The sequence below is a fragment of the Ursus maritimus genome, unplaced genomic scaffold, assembly GCF_017311325.1.
Source record: "Ursus maritimus isolate PB19 unplaced genomic scaffold, ASM1731132v1 scaffold_30, whole genome shotgun sequence".
Taxonomy (NCBI): domain Eukaryota; kingdom Metazoa; phylum Chordata; class Mammalia; order Carnivora; family Ursidae; genus Ursus; species Ursus maritimus.
In genome coordinates this window covers 9,124,690-9,147,508 of record NW_024425564.1, presented here as the reverse complement: position 1 = coordinate 9,147,508, position 22,819 = coordinate 9,124,690, and the positions used below count along the sequence as shown (strand labels likewise).

General features: G+C 44.2%; 1 protein-coding gene across 7 annotated transcripts in view; it reads left to right on the top strand.

The window, feature by feature from the left end:
* Window positions 1-18,257: 18,257 nt before the first annotated feature.
* Window positions 18,258-22,819, top strand: part of ZNF391 (zinc finger protein 391) — a 46,620-nt gene continuing 42,058 nt past the window's right edge. For 4 of the 7 annotated variants that reach the window (XR_005838839.1, XR_005838837.1, XR_005838840.1 and 1 more), the window contains exons 1-2: window positions 18,261-18,415; window positions 18,630-18,809. The gene's annotated coding sequence lies outside the window, so the exon portion shown is untranslated. The other 3 variants (XM_040645151.1, XR_005838838.1, XM_008692990.1) reach the window with 3 other exon arrangements.

The window sequence follows — 22,819 nt, the reverse complement described above, 5'->3', positions numbered from 1 at the left end:
GCGGCAGTAGGCAGAGAGGTGGAAAGGCCAAAATGGACGTGAGAGAATATTTGTATGGACGCCCCAGAAATCAAGGCAAGGTGAGAATATGGACTCAAGAGACAGTGAGCAGAGACAGAAAGCAGCGATGGATTTGCAACACACAGGGGAGGGACAGGGCATGGGGACACGGTGGGCAAGAAGTGACCGGAAGGGCCCACTTCTGTGTTTCTGGAACTTCCTTCATGCGACCAGTGCATGGGCCTCTTCACCATGACAAGGCACACTGACGGACAACCAAGTGGGTCTCTTGGGTTTTTTTATGTGATTGCTGAGAAGTGATTAAGTTCTTCAGGATGAAGGGAAATAATACCAGATGGAAATTCGGATCCCCCAAAAGAACTTAAGAGTATTAGAAATGGTAAATATCTGGGTAGATTAAAATTTATTTTGAAGAGTTTGTTTTTATCTTTTTAATTTTATTTACCATACATATGTCTATTTAAAGGAAAAATTATAACTTAATTGCCTTGTACAATTCACAACGTATGTATGGGTAATACAGGAAACAACTAGAACAAAAGAGGGTGTGGTAATGGGATCTACATGGTTGTAAGGTTTCACATTTTATTTTTTTAAATTTTTTAAAGATGTATTTATTTATTTCAGAGAGAGAGCACAAGTGGGAGGGGCAGAGAGAGAGGGAGAGAGAATCTCCAGCGGACTCCTGGCTGAGCACAGAGCCCTACGGGGGCTCGATCTCACAACTCTGAGATCATGACCTGAGCCAAAACCAAGAGTTGGATGCTCAACTGACTGAGCCACCCAGGCACCTCTAAGGTTTCACATTTTAATGTGAAGGGAAACATTAATGCTAAGAAGCCTGTGAGGAATTAAGGATGCATACTGTAATCCCTACTGGAACTACTAAAAATAATAATGAAAACGCGCACAGCTAAAAAGCTAATAGGAAAATTTAAAACAAATATTTAAAAATATTTAAGTAGTCTATGAAACAGGAGGAATGGAAAATCAGGGGAAAACAAGGGGACAAACAAAAAGCAAATAATAAAATGGTGAGACAAATCCAAACATACTAGTAATTACATGAAATTCAAATAGTCTAAACCAGGGGTCAACAAATTATGGCCCGAGGGCCAATCCTGCCCAATGCTTATTTCTGAAAATAAAGTTTTACTGGATCATAGCTGCACCAATTCATTTACATATTGTCTATTGCTGCTTTCTCTCTTTACGCTTTTTACAACTCTTTGCAGAGTTGAGTGGAAGTGACGAGCTAAATGGCCCATAAAGTCTGAAATATTTACCAGTTGGCTCTTAAAGAAAAAGTCTGTCCAATCCTCATCTAAGCCCCCTGGTTAAAAGGCAGAGATCATCAGAATAGATAAGACAAACTATATGCTTTCTACAAGAGACATATTTCACATATGAAGACACAGGTCAAGGGTAAATGGATAGAGACAGATTTACTATGCAAACTGTAGATTTCAAGATAGAATTATCAGAGCTGAAGAAGGACATTTCTTAATTTTCAACAGCCATCTCTCAGCAATTAAAAAAAACAGTACAGGCAGGAGATCTGAATAACACTATCAAACAACTTGACCCATTTGATACTCTGTATACTACATCCCAAACCGCTGAATTCAGTTCTTTAAGCCCACGTGGCACATTCCCTAGGACAGACCAGACGTTAGGCCAAAACAATTTTCAGTAAGTTTAAAAAGATGGGAATCAGTATCTGAGCTGGGACTTGGAATTCTAACCACAGTGAAATAACAAGAATCAGATTTATCCTCCTGTCTGGAACAACCAAAAAATATTTGAACAATGACAAAATCTGAAGTGACAATATATATTTTGACAGCAGACAAAATACATGAAACAGTGGTTTTTAAGATACCAAACATCCAGTAGTCAAGGTGACCCTGAGATGCAGGAAACATGGGGAGAGCCCCACAACTGGCCTGGTGTGGTAGGCAGCCTCCAAGATGATCCGCAATGATCCCTGCATCCTGGCCTTCCCAGCCTTGTGTAATTCCCTTCTCTTGAGTAACCTGCTCCAACCAATAAAATATGGCAACATTGAGGGAATGATTAGGTCACAAAAGAATGTTATTTCCGTCTTGGTAGCAGATTCTCTCTCTTGCTGACTTTGAAGAAGCAAGCTACAATACTGGAGGTCTGTGTGGCAAGGACCAACAGTGGCCTCCGTCTAACAGCCAACAAGAAACTAAGTCCCATAGTCCAATAACTCGACAAACTGAATCCTGCAACAACCACATAAGTGAGTGCGGAAGTGAATCTTGTGCACAGCCTTGCAAAAGACCCTGCGGTAGAGGATCCGGTTAAGCCGTGTTCAGATTCCTGACCCTGGGATAATAAATGCGTGTTGTTTTAAGCCTGCTAAGTTTGGGGGGTGATTTGTTACGTAGCAATGGATAACTAATGCATCCAGCAGACTGCCTTGAGAGTTTCCAGGCTGTAGCATAGAGTTAGGGAATCCATACATAAGAGCTGAATAGATGGAGTGCAGAGTCTGGGGAGGCCCATGTAACCGGAGTTTGTAGAACAGAGTACTGAGAAAAGAGACACATGTAGAGAGAACTCTGGAGATCTGCAGAGGGTCCTCTCTGAGTATTTAGCAAGGCACAGATCACCATATGCATGTGATCACCATATGCATGCACTCAAGGCCAGGAAAAGAACTGTTTAAAAGTATTAGAGGTGCTCAGAGCTCAAACAGGGCCCATTCTGACAGCCATACTAGAAAATTGCATGATATATGAAATACGGGATTGAATCCATAGAACAGTCATGTTAATATGAGGGAATAAATAGCTCTTGGCTGAGAACTGCTTTGGTCCCACTTAACAAATCTTAAAAGCAAGACCTGAAAGGATCAAACTGTTTCCAAGTAACTTAACTGCATCCCAGATAAATGTTCACAAATATTTTTAGGAACACAAAAATACCTAGCAACCAAAAAGATAAAATTAATGCTGTCTGGCATCCAAACAAAGACTAGTGGGGGGGGGGGGAAGAAAAATTGCAACCCACAATGAGAAAGAATCAGTCAATAAAAAACAATCTGAACAAACAGATGTGAGAATTACAATTGATACAGTTACATTCCACATGTCTAAAATAAGTAGAGAATAGCAGGCAAAAATTTTTTTAAAAGGCTCAAAATGAACTCAGAGATAAAAACTAATATGATCAAGATGAAAAATGCACTGATGGGTTAATGGCAAATTAGACACTGTAAAATAAAGACTGGTGAACCTGAGGACAGCAACAAAACTATCCAAAAGGAACAGAGAGAAAAGATAATCTTTTCAAAAGAATGAACAGAGTATCAGTGAGCTGGGGGCAAATTTAAACAGACCAGTATTTGTGCAATTGATATCTATAGATTGGGGGGGTAGGGCAGAAAAATACTTGAAGAAATAGTAGCTAAAAACTGTACAAATTTGATGAAAACTCTAGACCCACAGACCCAAGCAGCTCAACAAATTCTAAGCACAGAAACATAGAGAAAACTGAGCCAATGCATATAATAATCAACTCAGGCAAAACTAGTGACAAAGACAAAATCTTAAAATCAGCCAGAGAGAAAAAAAGACACATTAGAAACAGAAGAACTCAGAAACCAAGCAATCTAGAAGATTGTGAAGAAACCTCTTTAAAGTACTTACAGAAAGAAAAAATGGGTCGCCTCAGAATTTTATATACAGAGGAAATACCTTTCAAAACTGAAAATAAAACGTGGCACCTGGGTGGCTCAGTCAGTTAAGTGGCTGCCTTCAGCTCAGGTCATGATCCTGGGGTCCTGGGATTGAGCCCCCAGACTCCTCCTGAGTCTGTTTCTCCCTCTGCCCTCCCCACACTTGTGCCCTCTCTCTCTCAAATAAATAAATAAAATTAAAATAAAATAAAGGCATTTTTCAGACAGAAGACTGAGATCATTCAGAATATATTCTCTGAGGAAAATGAAATTAAATTAGCAATCATTCACAATAAGATATCTAGAAAAATCTCAATATAATTAGAAATTAAACATAATGCTAAATCAATTCAAAAAATTATAAGAAATATAAACTATTTTGAACATAATGGTAACATTAGGTAACACATCAAAATCTGTGACATCTAGCTACAGAAGTACTGAGTAGCCATGTGCAAAAGAACTTCCAGAAATGAGGAACACGTTCTATTCCTGTGCTGTTAAATACAGCAGCCCTCACCACATGTGGCTATAAGGATTTGAAATATTGCTAGTACAAGGAGGTGAGCTTTTAATTTCACTTAATTTTTTAAATTTTAAATAGCTACATATAGCTGGGGGTACTGATATTGGACAATACAGTTCTGTATCTTTTTGTTTGTTTGTTTTTTAAAAAATATTTTATTTATTTATTTGACAGAGAGATAGCCAGCGAGAGAGGGAACACAGCAGGGGGAGTGGGAGAGGAAGAAGCAGGCTCCCAGCGGAGAAGCCTGATGTGGGGCTCGATAACGCCAGGATCACACCCTGAGCAGAAGGCAGACGCTTTAACGACTGAGCCACCGAGGCACCCCTACAGTTCTGTATCTTGACATGGTAGAAGTTAACACACCTATAAACAATTGCTAAAACTCAAACCATTGAAATAAAATTGTTGAATTTAATTGTATGTAAAATACACCTTAAAGCTGGGCAAAAAATAATAGGAAAGGTACAGTTGCAAAAGTATATAAAGTATAAAGAGGGAGAAGGGAAAATGAAAGGTCTTGAAACCGTAGGAAGGACGGGATCCAACGTGCAGGTGGAATTGTCCCGGAAAGGCAGACAGAGCTCCTCTACGGACATGGGCGGGATAAAGGATAGGATGACACAGATTTAGGCAGCTTTATATTGATTTCAGGAAGGTGAAAGAGTCCCCATCTGAGAGACATTTTCTTTGTCATCTGTGAAGAATAAGAGGTTCAAGGTTCGAGAAGACTGTAACCTAAATCTTTTTTACACACAACCACAGAGTTCTGTTTTGTTTTCAGTGCTAATATATAATGATTTTTTTTTTCTCTGTAAAGGCAACTATGGTCTAAATCGAGGTAATTTGTTCTGAGTTTTACTAAGATTTGGTCATTTTATCAGCCTGAGTTGCACTGTGTTCTTTTTTATTTCTCTTTTAAAGTGAGGGCATTATATCGCTTTAAAGATTATGTAGGTTAGTTTTACCCATTTAATGAATTTCATTTCAGGATAGAGATGAGGGCATTACAAAATATTTGTTATTAAAAGGGCTCATTGGGTCTGAAATAGTGGAGAACCACTGATAGACGGTCATTTAACCTCACAGCAACTCCCTGATGAAGTTACTCAAAAAAGTGAAGTAACTAGGGGTGCCTGGGTGGCTTTGTCGGTTAAGCGTCTGCTTTCAGCTCAGGTCAAGATCTCAGGGTCCTGGGATGGAGCCCCGCATCAGGCTCCCGCTTCTCTCTCTCCCTCTGCCCCTCCCCCTGGTCGTGCACGCTCTCTCTCTCAAACAAATAAATAGAATCTTTCAAAAAAAAAAAAAAAGTTAAGTAACGAGTCTAAGCTCATCACATGAGCAATACATCTCAAACCAGCATTCAAATTCAGACTGGTTTGCTTTTCAAAACCAGGCTGAATGAAAACACGTTCACAGAAAAGCCTGTACACCAGCACTTAGAGCAGTACAAGTCATAATTACCAAACACCGGAAACAATCCAAATGTTCTTTACCGGGTGAACAGATTGAAACAACAACCGTGGTCTATCTATTTAGTGGGATGTTCCTGAGCAATAAGGAACTCAAAAAGCCAAAGGAACCTCAAAGGCGTGGTGCTGAGTGACAGTTGCCAGTCCCGAAACGTCAGACAGCGTAGATTCCATTTATATGACATCCCGGAAAAACAGACTAGAGAGATAGGGGTCGGTCCGCGGCTGCCCGAGGTAACAGTGGGAGAAAGGTGTGACTATGATAAGGGAGAGCGCAAGGCAGGTTTCTGGAGTCAGTGAACCGGCTCTGCGTCCTGACTGCTAGTGGTTGCACGAACTCTACACATAGGTTAGAACTGTACGCTCCTCTCCTATTAGCTGTACTGTCCGATAAGTTTGAAACGAAACAAACCAGGCCGTTTTCATTAAGCCACCACGGATAAAAGGCTGGCGAGGGAGAAGGGGTCCCGGGAAGTGATACAAGAGGGGCGTTGCTCGAGGCTCGCACCTGCGCTCCCACCTGCGCTCCGTAAAGACCCCACCCTACAGGCCAGGAAGCCTTCTTCCCACCTACTCCTACAAACTTCCCTCCTGTGCGCTCTCGCGGGAAGGGAAAGCTGCGTGTCCTCACATCCCGTCTCCACCTCACCCCCGGTTCTGTATAGATCACTGTTCTTGTGATTTGTCCCGCATAGCCGATCTGTGGGAATAACCTTGGGAGCCTGGTTACTTAAAATATATGACCGGGCCTCCGGATCAGAAGTGGCCCTTCTGCTCTGAACAGCAGGAGCTACAAATCTGGTCTCACGTCCCCTCCTGCTGCAGGCGGGGCTGGCCCCCCCGGAACGGAATCCGGGAGGGGAGGCAGACACACAGCCCGGGCTCCTTGAAAATACAGAAACATGGTAACGTGGAAACGCAGCTCGCTCCCAACCGCACGTACGCGAACGAATGTTTGACTTCAGACCCTGTCATTCGCCCCGTGAATATGGCCCTATGGGGACGGTCGGTTGGAAGTCTCAGCTGAGGGCAGGACGCCCTGCCCAGGCCTCCCACCGAGACTCCAGGCTGGCTGTCTCCACCCGCTTCCCCAGCTGATGAGGCTGGATGTCGTAAGCACCCGATTCGATCTAACTCGGCCTTATTCTCATTTATTGTCTACTATTACCTCCACTGTGTGTAGATTCCTTTCCTCTTCTGTTTTTATTAGGTTTCTATAATAATAATAATAATAATAATAATAATAATAATAATAATAATAACAATAACGTTTTATTTCCTTTTCCACACCGCAACACGGCTGTCGTGAATCTTTTGTGCAGAACGCCCCCACACCCCACCCGGTCACTGGCTCTCACCTCTCTCTCCCTGCAGAGTCGTCGCCGCCACCGCTGGTCCGCTCCCTTAGTGGCCCTGCCTGCGGACACCCACCTCCTTGCGGCCTCTGGACCCCAGGCTGGACCCCGTCACTCTCGGGAGAGCCCCTAGCGCCGGGCTCCGAGGCCCGGAGGCCGCCCCGCCGGAGAGGCCGAGCACCCTCTGAGACGCACCGCAGATCCGGGGCCTGGAGGTGCGTCTCGCACCCCGACCCCCGCGCTGCTAGCGGGCAGCAACCGCCGCACCTGAAAAGGTGACCCTCCGCCCCCGGCCCCTTCCGAAAGAAGGCCCCTGCGAAACTCCGGACCTGCGAGGCCTACCCCACCAGTCCCGAGCTAGTGGCACCAACTACCCGGTCCCGATCCCGATCCCGGAGGAACTACGGCCGAGCGGCTCTTGGCCCCACGGGACCCGCTCTTTCCCCGGGGACATTTCCCAGCTGCGTCTGCGGCTGCGCGGACTCGGACGGGGGCGGGGCTAGGGCCTGTCCACGTGACTCTAACTGGGCGGGTCTTCGGGGTTTGGCCGGCCGGGGTCTCTAGGACGCCGGGCTAGTAACTGGGGGACCCCTGAAAAATCTGCATGCACCGAAGCGCCTCTGTATTAGAGCACTGACTGTTCTCTAGTTGGCAAAGGAGAAAGGCAGGCTCCTACCGTCGTTTCTCGTCGTACGTTAAACCACTAATGAAAAACAATAGAGCCCCGGGAAAATCGGACTCCTTTACTTCAGGATAGCGACAGACAAGGCCTGTGAAACAGAGTGTGCCAGGCACTCTTCTAGGCAAGAGTATTCTCTCATTTGAAAAAGCAAAAATCAGCTGTGCCATAGACCAGACTCAGAGGACGCTGCTGGAGCCTGCTGCAAAGTTAACAGCAACTCTCTCCCAAAATCATACCGCAGCTGTGAAGTTTCACAATGATCCTCTTTGAATAATTACTGCTTTTTTATCAATGATATCTTTGCCTTGCTACTCCCACTTAAAAAAAATTACCAAGAAATCATCTTTGCTAAAATCAGAGACTGTCAGAAACTGTTTGACATCATTGTCAGGATAAGTAAATGTCCCACGCCTGCCTGGAGGTTTAAGATTTTCCATCTCTTAAAAAAAAAAAAAAATTAATCCAGACCAGCCTTGCATTGAGCCTATCAAAACACTTCCATAAAATTTTATCTAAAATTTTACTTTTCTTCAAAATCCTGCGATTTTTCCCTTCATTTTTTGTGAGATGCTCCATGTTACTGCTGGTAACGGTCTACCTTGTTGCAGCGGATGAATAAACCTAATTTTGTTGGACTGAACGTTTATTCCTGGTGGTCCTTATCAGATGTGTCTTAGCACATCTTACCTCAAACATAAGCTCCAACAGAGACTGGCATGTTGTCGATAATAAAATAATTTTTGAATAATCGAAGTCATTATTATTAACCTCATCTTACAGATGAGGAAATGGTCTCAGAGAGGTTAAATAACTCACCCAAGGTTACCCATGATTTGGCTAGAGGAGCTCACATTCTTAATTGTTGTGTTATGGGCCGTACTACTTGCCCAAGATAGAACATGCTTCAAGTTTCACAACTAGCAAGTGGCAAAACTAGGATTAGAGTCCATGTCTAATTCCAGTCCGAGTATTTTCCTACTCTACCTACTGTGGTATTTGCGTGTGTGTGTGTGTGTGTGTGTGTGAGAGAGAGAGAGAGAGAGAGAGAGAGAGATGTATACTCTAGCTCATCTACCTGATCTTGTAGAGGCTTCAATATATTTACCAATGACAATATCTCCGAGACCCAAATACTGTCATATTTCAGACGGAAACGTCAGATTGCATCCCTTGGTAAGGTATGGCCTTGATGCTAGCTGTTCATTCTGACAGTGATGAGTGAGAGTGAAGGGGCCTTGCTCTGAGAAGCACACTGGTAGTCAGAAGAAGTCAGTAACGAGCAGAAAAGTGCAGTGCCTGGTGCTGGTGAAGTGCTAATGTGTCTGCATCTCCGACAATGTCATAGGCTCTTGTTCCTTCCTAAATAGACAAGCCTGAGCAGCAACGTCCACGGATTTGTCTGATTGTCTCTCTGCATCTCCTGAGTCCTGTACCCTTATATGTAAGCAAGCCTCCCAATCCTCTGGTTACGAATGGGCGGAATTTGAAACCTCTCACTGTGTGGCACCCTCCCTCGGTGCATCTCAGAGAATGTTCCTCGCGGTTCCTTCCATAGGTCGTCATGAAGATTAAAGGAGTTACTAATGTGATGCTGCCAAGAACCCCGCCTGGCAAATGACATAAGGAACATCTCAAAGAGGGTGGGAACAGTGAAGAGAGAGTCAAACAGAACCCAGAATTAAATATGTAGAACATTAATGCTCCTAAATGAAAAACTGCCACAAAGATTAAAATAAGGCAAAATTAGAAAAAGACAAACAATTCTATCTGGAAAAATTAAAAACTAGAAAATCATTGTCAAAATAAGCTGGGAAAGGTTAAAGTTCATGACCTTCAATGATGCAGCAAGACACGGACATCGATGGACACGTATGTCTGCATGACGTGTGTGTGGAGAGAAATAGATGCTGCCGTGCTTGACTCTGGACCCCATAGATTCACAAATCTAAATAAAAAGCAAGCTTTACAAACGTCTCAGGAATGTATACATATTGTAAAGGAAAAATTATGTGACCTTAAAGAGAAATAATAGAATAAAATGGTCTGTTTGCATAACATTTTTTCAAATATTTATTGGAAGTATTTGTAAGTATACGGGTGGGTGACTTGACAACTGCGCACACTTGAGTGAACACCACCCCAGGCAAGATACAGAGCATGTCTGTGCCCCAGAAAGCTCCCCTGCAGGCAGTGTCCCTGCATACAACACTTTAATGATTTCCCATTAAATAGATGAAATCCGAATTTTTCATTAAAAACATATTTGAATCACTGATTCTTTAATAAAAATTTTTATACTACTTTGTTCGAAGTTACGTCTCTTGGCATTTGTTAACTTTAACTGATTTTACAAATGAAAAACAGCGTTATTGACTTTTAGATACTCAAACTGCCCCAAATGCCAGCTGTTAGAGTTGTACCGAAATAACCATCATGTCATTAACCCATCAATGGGTGGATTAAATTGAAGTTAATATAAGTTTAAACCTGTATTTTCCATTTAATATTATTGAATACTGGCCTAGAGATTGAGACAAATAATTTCTGTATACTGCCACTATTTCCGTTCTCAATGTTTGGTTGTATTATAACTGTTGCCATACAATTTAGAGTCTCTTTTATATTGTTTTTGAACCCGCACTGATTAACAGCCAACTAAACTAAATAGAAGTGAATTTTGGGGGGAGAGGAATCAAGTTTCACAGTTTCATTTCTGGTTTCCTCCTCCTATGCTGTGGGTATCTCAAGAGAACTCGGGTTTACTATCATCTTACCTTCTGACCTAAGGCCCAGTCTATTAAAATGGCATGACCTTATTTAATATGGACAATTAGGTTCACTCATGGAGCATAATAACATAGTGCTTTTTCAAAAAAGATTTTCTTTCTTTATTAGAGAGAGAGCATGTGTGCGCGCACTGGAGGGGGGGGTGAGGGTCAGCGGGAGAGGGAGAAACAGATTCCCCACTGAGCAGGGAGCCTGATGCAGGGCTCAATCCCAGGACCCCGAGATCACTACCCAAGTCGAAGGCAGATGCCCAACCAACTGCCACCCAGGCGCCCCAACATAGTGCTTTTAAACCAAGTGCCAAGTAATAAGAAATAGCCTCAGAGATATAGTATCTGTGTGTCTTTCCTAAACCTCTACTTCTTCACTGGTAAGTTCAAAGGAGAGAAGATAGGTTTCAAAAAGTACAGGCCTCTATCCTGTAGAAGTTTATTCTTGTGAAATGCATCTTGAAAATCGCTCTCTTCCCGTGCGTCTTTCCCCCTGAGATAAAACCTTATGGTGTTGGGGATGAGGAAGTGAAGAGAAGCATAGTGATGGAATGAACAGCTCTGTTAAAGGGCTCAGTTATTTAAAAGGTGTCCCCTTGCTTCTATAGGAATTGTCTCTGTCATGGCTGAGAGGATTTATGTGATAGATACTTGGATTCCTGGCTTCTCTGTATAGAACTTGTGGATGTAGAATTTGGGGTGATCTTCCAATTAAAACATTTTCTCAATTTTTATTTGGGTGGTTCCATTTCCATTTGGGGCACTCCTTTTTTAAAATTTTCATTATTTTTTAAAATTTTCATTATTAAAGTATGCCTGACATTCAATGTTGTATTAGTTTCAGGGACACGACATAGTAATTCCAGAATTCTATACATGCGCACTACCGTAGGAGAGGTTGCCAGCTGTCACGATATAACGTTATTACAATATGTTTTACTACATTCCCTCTGCTGTACTTTTCATCTCCACGACTTGTTTGTTTTATAGGGGAATTCCAATTTTTTAAAGTTTCAGAAAGCTTCTGAAGATGAGGGCATAAAAAGTCTGACTGAAAATGTTTTAATGAATGATAGAAGCATTTACATGGAGTGTCTATACGAAACACTGATAAAAAGTGGAAATATCAGAACTACACAATACCTGTGCTCAGTTATCTTACAAAACTTACCTGGTAGTGTCTTGCTCACAACATTAACTTGCTGGCCTTTCATGAAATGTCAAGTCTTACTTAAACTTTCCTCGTATTGCCAGTGAAGTCTTTGATCTCTGGTGATGATTGATGTTCACCTGAAGCCGTTAATACATTCATCCCATTCACAGAATTTCTAGGTAGTGTGAGTTAGCCGATGCTTAAAAGGATTGGACTCTGGGGATGCCTGGGTGGTGCAGTCAGTTGAGTGCCCAACTCTTGGGTTCGGCTCAGGTCGTGATGTCAGGGTCCTGGGATCAGGCCACGTCATCGGGCTCTGTGCTCAGCATGGAGTCTGCTTGAGAGTCTCTCTCCCTCTCTCTCTGTCCCTCCCTTCTCACTCTCTCTAAAATAAATAAATAAATCTTTATTTAAAAAAGGATTGGGGCGCCTGGGTGGCTCAGTCGTTAAGCGTCTGCCTTCAGCTCAGGGTGTGATCCCAGAGTCCTGGGATCAAGCCCCACATCAGGCTCCTCTGCTGGGATCCTGCTTCTTCCTCTCCTGCTCCCCCTGCTTGTGTTCCCTCTCTCGCTGGCTGTCTCTCTCTCTGTCAAATAAATAAATAAAGTCTTTTAAAAAAATAAAATAAAAAAGGATTGTGCTCTGGCTGAAGGCTTTGTCGGACTAACGACAACCGTGAGGTTTTCCTGCAGTGTGCAGTCTTCCGATTTTTGGTGAGACTTGCGCTCTGGGTAAAGATTTTGCCACATTCACCACTTTCATAGGGTTTCTCTCTGGTATAGGTTATCTGATGTGTGATAAGCTGTGAACTCTGGCAGAAGACTTTCCCACACTGGCTACATTCTTAGGGTCTCTCTCCAGGACATTTTCTGATGTTTGGCAATATTTGAACTCTGGCTGGGGGCACCTGGGTGACTCAGTCAGTTAAGCATCTGCCTTCAGCTCAGGTCATGATCCCAGGATCCTGGGATCAAGCCTCACATCCCTACATTGGGCTCCCTGCTCAGGGGAGAGTCTGCTTCTCCCTCTGCCCCTCCCCCCTGATGCGTTCTCTTTCTCTCAAATAAATAAATAAAATCCTCAAAAAAGAAATAAGAGGACTTTTAAGTGAATGTCAGGACTTTGGCTTTGACTCGTGAGTGAGATGGGAAGCCACTGGAGGCTTGCGAGCGGCAAGTAATATGATGGACTGTGAATCCCTGCGAGCTGGTGTGGGAGCAGTGCACTGGATCAGACAGCAGGAGGGAACGGAGCCCCGCAAACAGAGGTCACTGTCCCCGCCCTCTACGTTTCCTTTCTTCCGCTGTGCTAGCTCCAGGTCCTCCCCCAAGACCAGAGCCTGCACAGCTCCTCCTGCCAGGACACCCCAGGAGTGCACAGCGCACCAAGCCCCGTGACACTCCTCTTTCCTTTGGTTTATTTAAGGTGATGCTGGCATTTTAAAGAGAGGCTTTTACTAAAGAATAAAAATATAAGAGTAGAAGTGGACAAGTTTAGGGAGTGCATGTCTCTCATTCTACTTGGTGTCAGTCACTCCCTTCCTCACTCCAGCCCTGCTGGAACTTGAGCTTCTCTCTGTGGATTAGACAGAATCTAGCTTGGCTGCCACAATGGTGGGATTCTCAGTCCTTCTTGGGGTACGGGTGTTGGAAGTCATGAGGCAGAGTGAGGAACATACCCACAGTTTGGAGCCTAAGGCCAAAGGGAGGTGTTTGGGGGAACCATGAGAAAGCATCTTTTAATTTATCCAGGAGGTGAGAACTGGAGAGTGCAAAGCATCTGGGGGCGACCTCGAGCGCTCTACTTGGGAGAAAAAAAACCAAACAGTAGCTTCCAAGAAGGACTGAGAATCCCATCAGTCTGGTGGCAGAACCAGCCCTTGATATATTGTCTACTTATTTTTCTGACTCTTCTCTTTTCCCATCTGTTGCATACTCCACAAGAACACACATTTCTGCTCAGCTGTGTACATTGAATAGGATCTAATAAAACAGGAGACACTGAATACATAAATGAATGGATGACTGCCTTTCCTTTATTTTCTTAAATTTATTTATTTAAATTCAATTAATTAACATATAATGCATTATTAGTTTCAGAGCTAGAGATCAGTGATTCATCAGTCTTATATAACACCCAGTGCTCATTACATCACATGCCCTCCTTAATGCCCATCTCCCAGTTACCCCATCCTCCCCCCAGCAATCCTCAGTTTGTTTCCTGTGATTACGAGTTTTTTATGCTTTGTCTCCTCCGATTTTGCCTTGTTTTATTTATCCTTCCCTTATCCTATGATCCTCTCTTTTGTTTCTTAAATTCCACATACCAGTGAGATCATATAATTGTCTTTCTCTGGTTAACTTATTTCACTTAGCACAATACCCTCTAATTCCAACCACGTTGCTGCAAATGGAAAGATTTCATTTTTTTTTAAAGATTTTATTTATTTATTTGACAGAGAGAGACAGCCAGCGAGAGAGGGAACACAAGCAGGGGGAGTGGGAGAGGAAGAAGCAGGCTCCCAGTGGAGGAGCCCAATGTGGGGCTCGATCCCAGGACCCTGGGATCACGCCCTGAGCCAAAGGCAGCCGCTTAACGACTGCGCCACCCAGGTGCCCCCAAAATTTCATTTTGTGATGGCTGAGTAATATTTCATTGTCCATATCTACCACATCTTTTTTATCCATTCACCTGTCAATAGACATCTGGGCTCTTTTCCATAGTTTGCCTATTGTGGACATTGCTGCTATAAACATTGGGGTACAGGTGCCCCTTCAGATCACTACATTTGTATCTTTGGGGTAAATACCCAGTGGTGTAATTGCTGGGTCATAGGGTAGCTCTATTTTCAACTTTTTGAGGAACCTCCATACTGTTTTCCAGAGTGGCTGTACCAGCTTGCATTCCCACCAACAGTGCACGAGGCTCCTCTTTCTCCGCATCCTCGCCAACACTTGTCGTTTCCTGACTTGTTAATTTTAGCCATTCTGACAGGTATGAGGTGGTCTCTCATTGTGGTTTTGATTTGTGTTTCCCTGCTGCCGAGTGATGTGGAGCAGTTTTTCTTGTGCCTGTTGGCCATTTGTACGTCTTCCTTGCCTTTTCTTTAACTTATATTTTTCTGATGGCTTTGTCTGTCTGATGGTTGATTATATATCAGCCAGTAACTTAGTTGACTTTACTTTTTTTTTCTTTTTAAAGATTTATTTAGTTATTATAGAGAGAGAGCATGATCGGGAGGAACAGAGGGAGAAGGAGAGAGGGAGGGAGAAGCTCCAGCAGACTCCATGCTTTGCGTGGAGCCCAACACAGGGCTCAAACTCAGGACCTTGAGATCATGTCCTGCGGTAAAACCAAGAGGCAGTTGCTTAACTGACTGTGCCACTCAGAAGCCCCTGACTTTACCTTTCAAAGCAGACTCACCATACGTCTAAGTTGCAATAAATGTCAAAGAACTGAAATCTTACACAGAATATATTCTGACCAGAACTAAATTGGTAATCAGTATAGTATACAGAAAAGCCTGGGACATTAAGAAATTAAAAACACACATTTCTAAGTAACTCATGAGTAAAAGGAAAAATCACTAGGGAAATCAGAAAGTATTTCAAGTTAAATGATCATAAAAGTGCAGCATAGCAAAGTGCGTGAGATCTAGCTGAACAGCTCTGTTAGAGGGCAGGTTGTACCTTTAAACGCTTATATTAGAAAAGAAGGTTTAAAATCAATTATCTAAGTGTCTACCATGAGAAGCTAGAAAAAGAACATATTAAATCCCATACAAGTAAATAGCTGTTAAAGACTAGAAGGCAATGGAATAGAAAACAAGGTTTGAGAAAATCAACAGAAAAAAGCTCTTTGAAAGTATTGGTAAAATTGCACTTCCTAGAAAAACTGATCAAGAAAAAAAGAGAAAGTTCACAACTTATCAATATGAGGAATGAACAGAAAATATCATTACTGATTCTATACACATCAGAAAAATAATAAGGGTATAGTATGTACAAATTCCTGCCACTAAGCCCAACTTAGGTGAAATGAACAAATTCTACGAAAAACACAACAAAACTAGCACAAGGAGAAATATATTTATTCATATAAATAGCCCTGTTCTTATTAAAGAACTTCAATGGATTATTAAATGGAATTCTACCAACAAAACAAAACAAAACAAAACAAAAACACCCCTCCAGGCCCATATGGTAAATTCTATTAAACACATAAGGAAGAAATAATACTATACTTCCCCCAAATCTTTCAGATAATATAAAGGAAGGGAACGATTCCCAGGTTGTTTTACGGGAGCAGCATAATCCTGTCACCAACTCTTGACAAAGACAGTATGATAAAATTATAGATCAATACCCTTCGTGAACACAGAAGCAACATTCCCTAAAGTATATCAGATAGATAGAATCCATCAATATTTAAAACTTTATTTTTTATTTTTTAAAAAGACTTACTTAGGGATACCTGGGTGGCTCAGATGGCTAAGCGTCTGCCTTTGGCTCAGGTCATGATCCCAGGGTCCTGGGATCGAGTACCATGTTGGGCTCTGTGCTCGGCGCAGAGCCTGCTTCTCCCTCTTCCTCTGCTGCTCCCCCTGCTTGTGCTCTCTGTCAAATAAATAAATAAATAAATAAAAATCTTAAAAAAAAAAAACTTACTTATTTTTATTTTAGAGAGAAAGAGTAGGGGGGAGGAGCAGAGGGAGAGAGAGAATCTCAAGCAGATTATATGCTGAGTGCAGAGCCTGATGTGGGGCTTGATCTCACAGCCCTGAGATCAAGAATCCATCAATATTTAAACAAAATAATATGTCAGGATCAAGCACGGTTTATGTCTGAAATGTAAGGTACATGAAACATTTGAATAATCAATGTAACTCATCATATTAACAAAATAAAGGACAAAACTTCCATAATCTTTTAAATAGATGCAAAAAAGTGACAAATACCCATTTATTTAAATAAAACTCTTAGGAAACTAGGAAAAGAAGCAAAATTCTACAATCTAATACAACTAATATATTTAACGGTGAAATATTAAAGTTTCTGCTTATAAGATTGGAAACAGGACAAAGACATCTGCTGTCATCATGTCTGTTCAGCATTGTACTGGAGGTCCTGGCTGGTGAAATACAAGTAATAAATACATATGAGGAATAAACAGAAAATAAACAACAGTAGATTTAATAAAAGTAATAAAAGAAATAGAAGGCCTAAAGATTGGAAAGGAAGAAGTAAAACTCTATTCACAGTCAGCATTATTATTTATATGGAAAAATCCCAAGGAACCTACAAAACAATCACTGAAACAAATAAGTAAACATAACAAGGTGACACAATATAAGATCAGTATAAAAAAATAAATTGCTGGGGGACCCAGGTGGCCCAGTCAGTTAAGTGTCCAACTCTTTTGAGTTTGGCCGAGGTCATGACCTCAGGGTCATGCGATCGAGCCTTGCATCAGGCCCCACGCTCAGTGTAGACTCTGCTTGAGATTTTCTCTCCCTCTTCCTCTCTCCCCACTTGAGCTCTCTTTCTAAAATAATAAAATCCTTAAAAAAGTCAATCGTCTTTCTATATGCTAGTAGCAAACAACCAGAAAATAAAATGCAAATAATTCCATATCTAATGATATAAAAGCCATAAAGTATTTAGGGTTAAATGTAGCAAAACACATGTAAGATCTTTATACTGGAAACTAAATAGATTGCTCAGAAAATTAAAGAAAACTTAAATAAATTGAGAAACATACCATGTTCATAAACTGAAGACTCAATATTGTTTAGACACCAACTCTTCCCCAGATGGATGCATGTATTTAATACAGCCCCAGTCAAAATCTCAACAGGAATTAAAACGGGAACTGAAATTAGGGACTCGGGGGCTTGTAACCAATGTTCATAGCAGCACTATTCACAGTAGTCAAAAGGCGCAAACACCCCAAGTGTTGAACAAGAGGCGAATGGGTAGGTTTCTTTGGCGGTGAGGAATGTTCTGTATCAGATGGTGGTGGTGTTCGCACCACATTCTGAACACACTGAAAACTTTCCCGTGCACTTTTAAATAGTTAAAATGGAAACTCTTTGTGGTCTGTGTATTTTACTACGATTTGAAATTTCTAAAAGTATAATGAAAATGATAAAATTAGATGGTCTCCAGGCCCCCAGCCGCTCCTGCGGTTGACTGCGCGAAGCCTCGAGGCCGGGTAAAGCAGCCGGTCTCCGCAGTGAGGTCCGGGGACAGGCCACCGGAATGCCGGTCGGACGCGCCGGGTGCCCGCGACCCCCCTCAGGCCAGGGGGCGACCCCGGAGCACAGCCGGAGAGTCTGGACGCTATTCACAGCTACGCGGGCCTGGGCTGTCCTTGAGGACCGCACCGACGCCGCACACCGCGGCTCCCCATCACCGACTCCTGGAGGGGCTCCGCACGGCGCGCCGCCGGCCCCAGCTCTCGGGCGCAGGCGCAGAGCCGCGCCGCCGCACGCTGCCCACGCGCCCCGCCCGCTCGGTGCTCCTGCGTCGGGTCTGCGCCGAGTCTGCGCCGGGCCGCGCCGAGCGCGAGGAAGGAGGCGCTGCCAGCCCACAAACCGCAAGCCGCAGGAGACGCCGGGGCTCCCCGCTAATCCTTCCGGCTTCTTCGAGCGCCGCGCACTCGGGTTCCGGCGCAGCGCGGGTCCGGCCCCGGGTGTGCCCCGGCGCGCGGCCGCGGCGGCCGGTGAGTGGAGCGTGCGGGGCGCTGGGCCGGGCCTGGCCGGGTGGGCCTGCAGGCCCTGGAAAGCGGTCCTGCGGTGTCTGGCCGCAACCGCGGGCGGGGCGGCGGGGACGCGGGCTGCGCCTGCTGGGGGCCCAGTCCAGTCCCGGGGCTGCGCTGGGGGCGGGCGGTGGTCTCCGGGGGTGGACACCTGCTACCTGTCCCCTCTCCCCTGCAGCCAGGCGCTGGATGGCTTCTGTACCCGGCTGTGCCCGTCCCCGCTCCCAGAGCTTGTGCCTGGACTGAGTCCTTTTACCCTTGCAGTCACCCCATGGCGTGCACCGTTCTTATCCCGTGTTGCCGACGGGAAAACTGAGGCACACCGAGATGAGGCCCCTTCCAGGAAGCTACACAGCTTGTGAGTAGCAGCGTTTATTTATGGTTCTGCCCAGGACCGCTGGTACTTGCGTATAGTGGGTGTCCATTCATTGGTGGAGGCGTCGACAGATTCTGTGTATCGCGTTCTGCGTTATCTGGAGCCGGTTCCCGCCAGCACTGTTGCCGCAGACCGTCTTTCAGTAGGTGTCGGGACCTGACCGGCTCTGTCCTGGGGTTGAGCCGAGGCTGCCTGGCCCTCATCATTCCTTTGTCCCTCCGCAAAGGCTCCAGCGAGCAGTGCACCCCACACCAGAGAGCAAAGCACGGGAGGAGAGCTCTTCCAGAACCTTCACTGCTTCCTTGTGACCGAGATAAAGTCTTCACACGGAAGGGGGTGGAAATAAGGGAGAATTCTTGCTGGGTTCCACATGGAAGGGCAAGTGGCGTGGTCCAAAGAACGTCAGACGGTGAGGGTCGCGGGAGGAGGACAGCTGTGAGCTTAGTCCCGCAAAGCGGACTGGGTCTGCTGGTGCTGCGGCACTTGGGTCCGCTGGGCCTGACAGTCGTGATGTGTCGGGATGCAGCGTGTACTTAGCAGTGAGGCGCTCCAAGCAACCAGGTATGAGGTAGAAGGGCGGAAAAGAGAGGAGGACTTGCCACACGGTGGTGGAGTCGTCCTTGGATGGAGCGTGAGCAAGGCAATGACCTCCTAGCCTCTGAAATAGCCGAGGGTTCCCCGCTGAGACTCTGCTCACTCACAAGTCCTGCCTTCCCGTGCATCCTCCGAAGCCAGGAAGAACACTCCTCTGTCCCCACTCTGTAGCAGCAGCTGCTGAAGGGAGCCTCACAAATTCTCTGGGAGCCGCCGCCTTAAATGTGCACCCTCACAATTTTAAAATTCATTTGAGATCTGCACAGCACTAGCATCTCTTTGTGTTGTACGTGATATTCTTTACTGTAAATGCTTTGCTGTCTTCTAACTTGTAGCATTAACAGAAGCCTTGTGAGAAAAAGACAAGCAAGTACTAGTTACGCCGTTTTATGGTGTGGGACCAGGCTTTCAGAAAGGTGAGTGCTTGCCCGGGGACGTACAGCCCTGCCCTGCTGGACGGTGGCAGCTGCCTTCTGTTTTGGTACTGGGGAGGAATTAAGAGGCTGCTATCAGACTCCGTTTGAACTCCTACCCCTTGTGAGGAAACGGACCAAGAGCCTGGATTTTATGCCTCAGATCACCTAGAGAGCTTAGGGAGGGTTCAGGCTTGGCCCAGTTCCATCCCCTTCACCTTTTAGCATTAAAGAGCTAGGGACTTCAGGTCAGACATCAGTGTCTATTGTCCTTTTTCTCTGCATCTGGGAGGAGGTGATTGCTTGTAGGCATTTGTTATACCTCAACCCTTAAGGTTACATTCAACCGGCCAGATGTGGACATGACTAGACCTGTGATTCTGACTGCCTAGGGTAAACCTTTCATTGCCTTTCACCAAAAAGAAAGCTGAGAGGAGGTGGAAGAGGGAAAGGCGACTGTCTCACTAGAAGAGCTGTGTCCCACGTAAGTTAAGGATTCTTCCTTCTCTTCTGAATGTGTCATCTCACCAAGCAGGGGATACATTTATTTCTCTTTTCAGAGAACTTCCATTAGGTGAGACTGCCAAATTTTGCCCAGGATGAGACTATTCTTTGCCCTTAATGTCTTCCTCAACACTCCTTTGCTCTATTTCATCATGAGGTGATTGAAGAAATTTATTGGCCTGTTTCTTGAATGGCTTCATCCAAAACATGGACCTTAGGCTCTCACATGTCTCTGGCGATTTGAAAAGGACTAGGTTCATATTAGTCTAATCCCCTTAGTGTAGGCAGGCAGGTATGTATTTGGGCCTTAAATTTAAACTCCAGGAATCAGAGAGCTTTGTACCAAACAGTCAAGTCCAACATCTTCATTTGACAGATGAGGAGACGTAAAATCCAGATGGGTTTCTTTCCCCTGTTTTTATGTAGCTGTCGTTAGAACGATATTCAAAATCCAGATTACTGGGGCACCTGGGTATTGCAATCAGTCGAGCATCTGATTCTGGGCTTCAGCTGAGGTCATGATCGCAGGGTCGTGAGATCGAGCCCCACATTGGGCTCTGCACTCAGAGCGTAGCCTGCTTGAGAATCTCTCTCTGCCTCTCCCTCTGCCCCTCCCCCATCAAACAAACAAACAAACAAATAAATCTTAAAAAAAATCCGAATTACCTGGTAAATGCTTGCATCACAGGGCCTCTATCTGATGTTTCCCTGATGCGTGTCAAGGCTGCCACCTGCACTGGGCTGGCTGGAGAATGTAAGGCTCAGGTCCCACCGATAGGGCTTTAGCACGAGTGGGACCCAGCGTAGCCTCCCAGGGTGCCCCTTTCAGAGGCAGGCACTCTCCAAGCCCCCGTGGCACTCTGCGGTTGAGGTCATGCTGGCACCCTGGGATCAGTGGGGGTTAGTTTCTTGGCCATTTAGAGGCCACAGGAGTGGAAAGTGCAACTCAGGTGTTGTTCCCTAGTGAGTCTGAGTCCAGGATTTAACACTTAGCTTTGGGCCAAATTACTTAACTTCTCTGTACCTCGGCTTCTTCATTTGTATTGTGGAGATAACAATAGCACCCTTCACTGTTGTGAAGCGTACGTGAGTCAATATTCATAAAATGCTTATAATAGGCAGACCCAGAGACCTAAAGAATCTCCCAAATTAGGTTCCTTTGTTTTAATGTAGAAACTTTNNNNGGTTTCTGTGTATCGATCATGTGTCACATATACAAACAAAATGCATAATACAGTTATGCATGTAAGGAACTTCTTTGAAATGCCCAAACAACTACATTTGAGGACACTTGTACTAATGGTATACTTATGAATTGAATTATACAGGTAAACTGATATCACATTGGCTCAGCTTACCAATCCCCACGATATTAATGAGCATGAAGGAGAGCTGTCAACCCCAAGCTGACCATCTTTGAATTCTGTCCTAGTTCTTTCTCTGTCCAGGATATTCTACTTCCTTTTAGGTAGCCTATGTTTTCATGGTTCTAAGAAGACAATTTACAAAGATCTTCAAATTTCAGATCCTCCTGCTTAGGGGAAAACCCAAACCACCAAAAACCTAAACATTTTCTCAGCAATGTCTCCTCCCCAGGATGGAATATAATATGTAATAATGTATATTATTATATACATATTATTATTATGTATATATATTCCACTATGAGCCACAGTCCCATTTACTATCCTGTAGTAAAACTGACAGATTGTATTACTTACCTATAGATGTAATTTCCAAAATATCAATATATTACCTAACCCTGATGTAAAGGAAAGTAACTTATATTAGAATAGTATGTATTTCAGGGGCGCCTGGATGGCTTGGCCGTTGAGCATGTGCCTTCGGCTCAGGTCATCATCCCAGGGTCCTGGGATGGAGCCTGGCATTGGGCTCGCTGCTCGGCGGGAAGCCTGCTTCTCCCTCTCACACTCCCCTTGCTTATGTTCCCTCTCTTGCTGTCTCTCTCTGTCAAATAAATACATAAAATCTAAAAAAAAAAAAAAAAAAAGAACAGTATGTATTTCAGTGTGTGCGGATTGGATGAAACAGATGCCTATGTCTATTCACAGAATCACCGTGAATACAACAGCCACAAACACAGCCCAATGTATGAATGTCGTGTTTGTGAATCTAATACCAGAAGTGGTTTGATTTTCCTGAAATGGTGAACAAGTCCTGATAGCTTCCAAAGAAAGAGAAGTATATTTCCTTAATTTTCCAATGTATATCAAAGCTGTGCAAAATATTTTTTATCTCCACGTAAAGTAGTGTTAGGTTCTAGCCTTAGGTAACGATTAACTTTTTTTTTTTTTTTTTGAGTGAGGGGAGGGGCAGAGAGAGAGAGGGAGAGAGAGAATCTCATGCAGCCTCCACTCCCAACATGGAGCCCAACACAGGGCTCAATCCCAGGACCCTGAGATCACGACCTGAGCCGAAATCAAGACGCTTTAAGTGACTGAGCCACCCAGATGCCGCTAT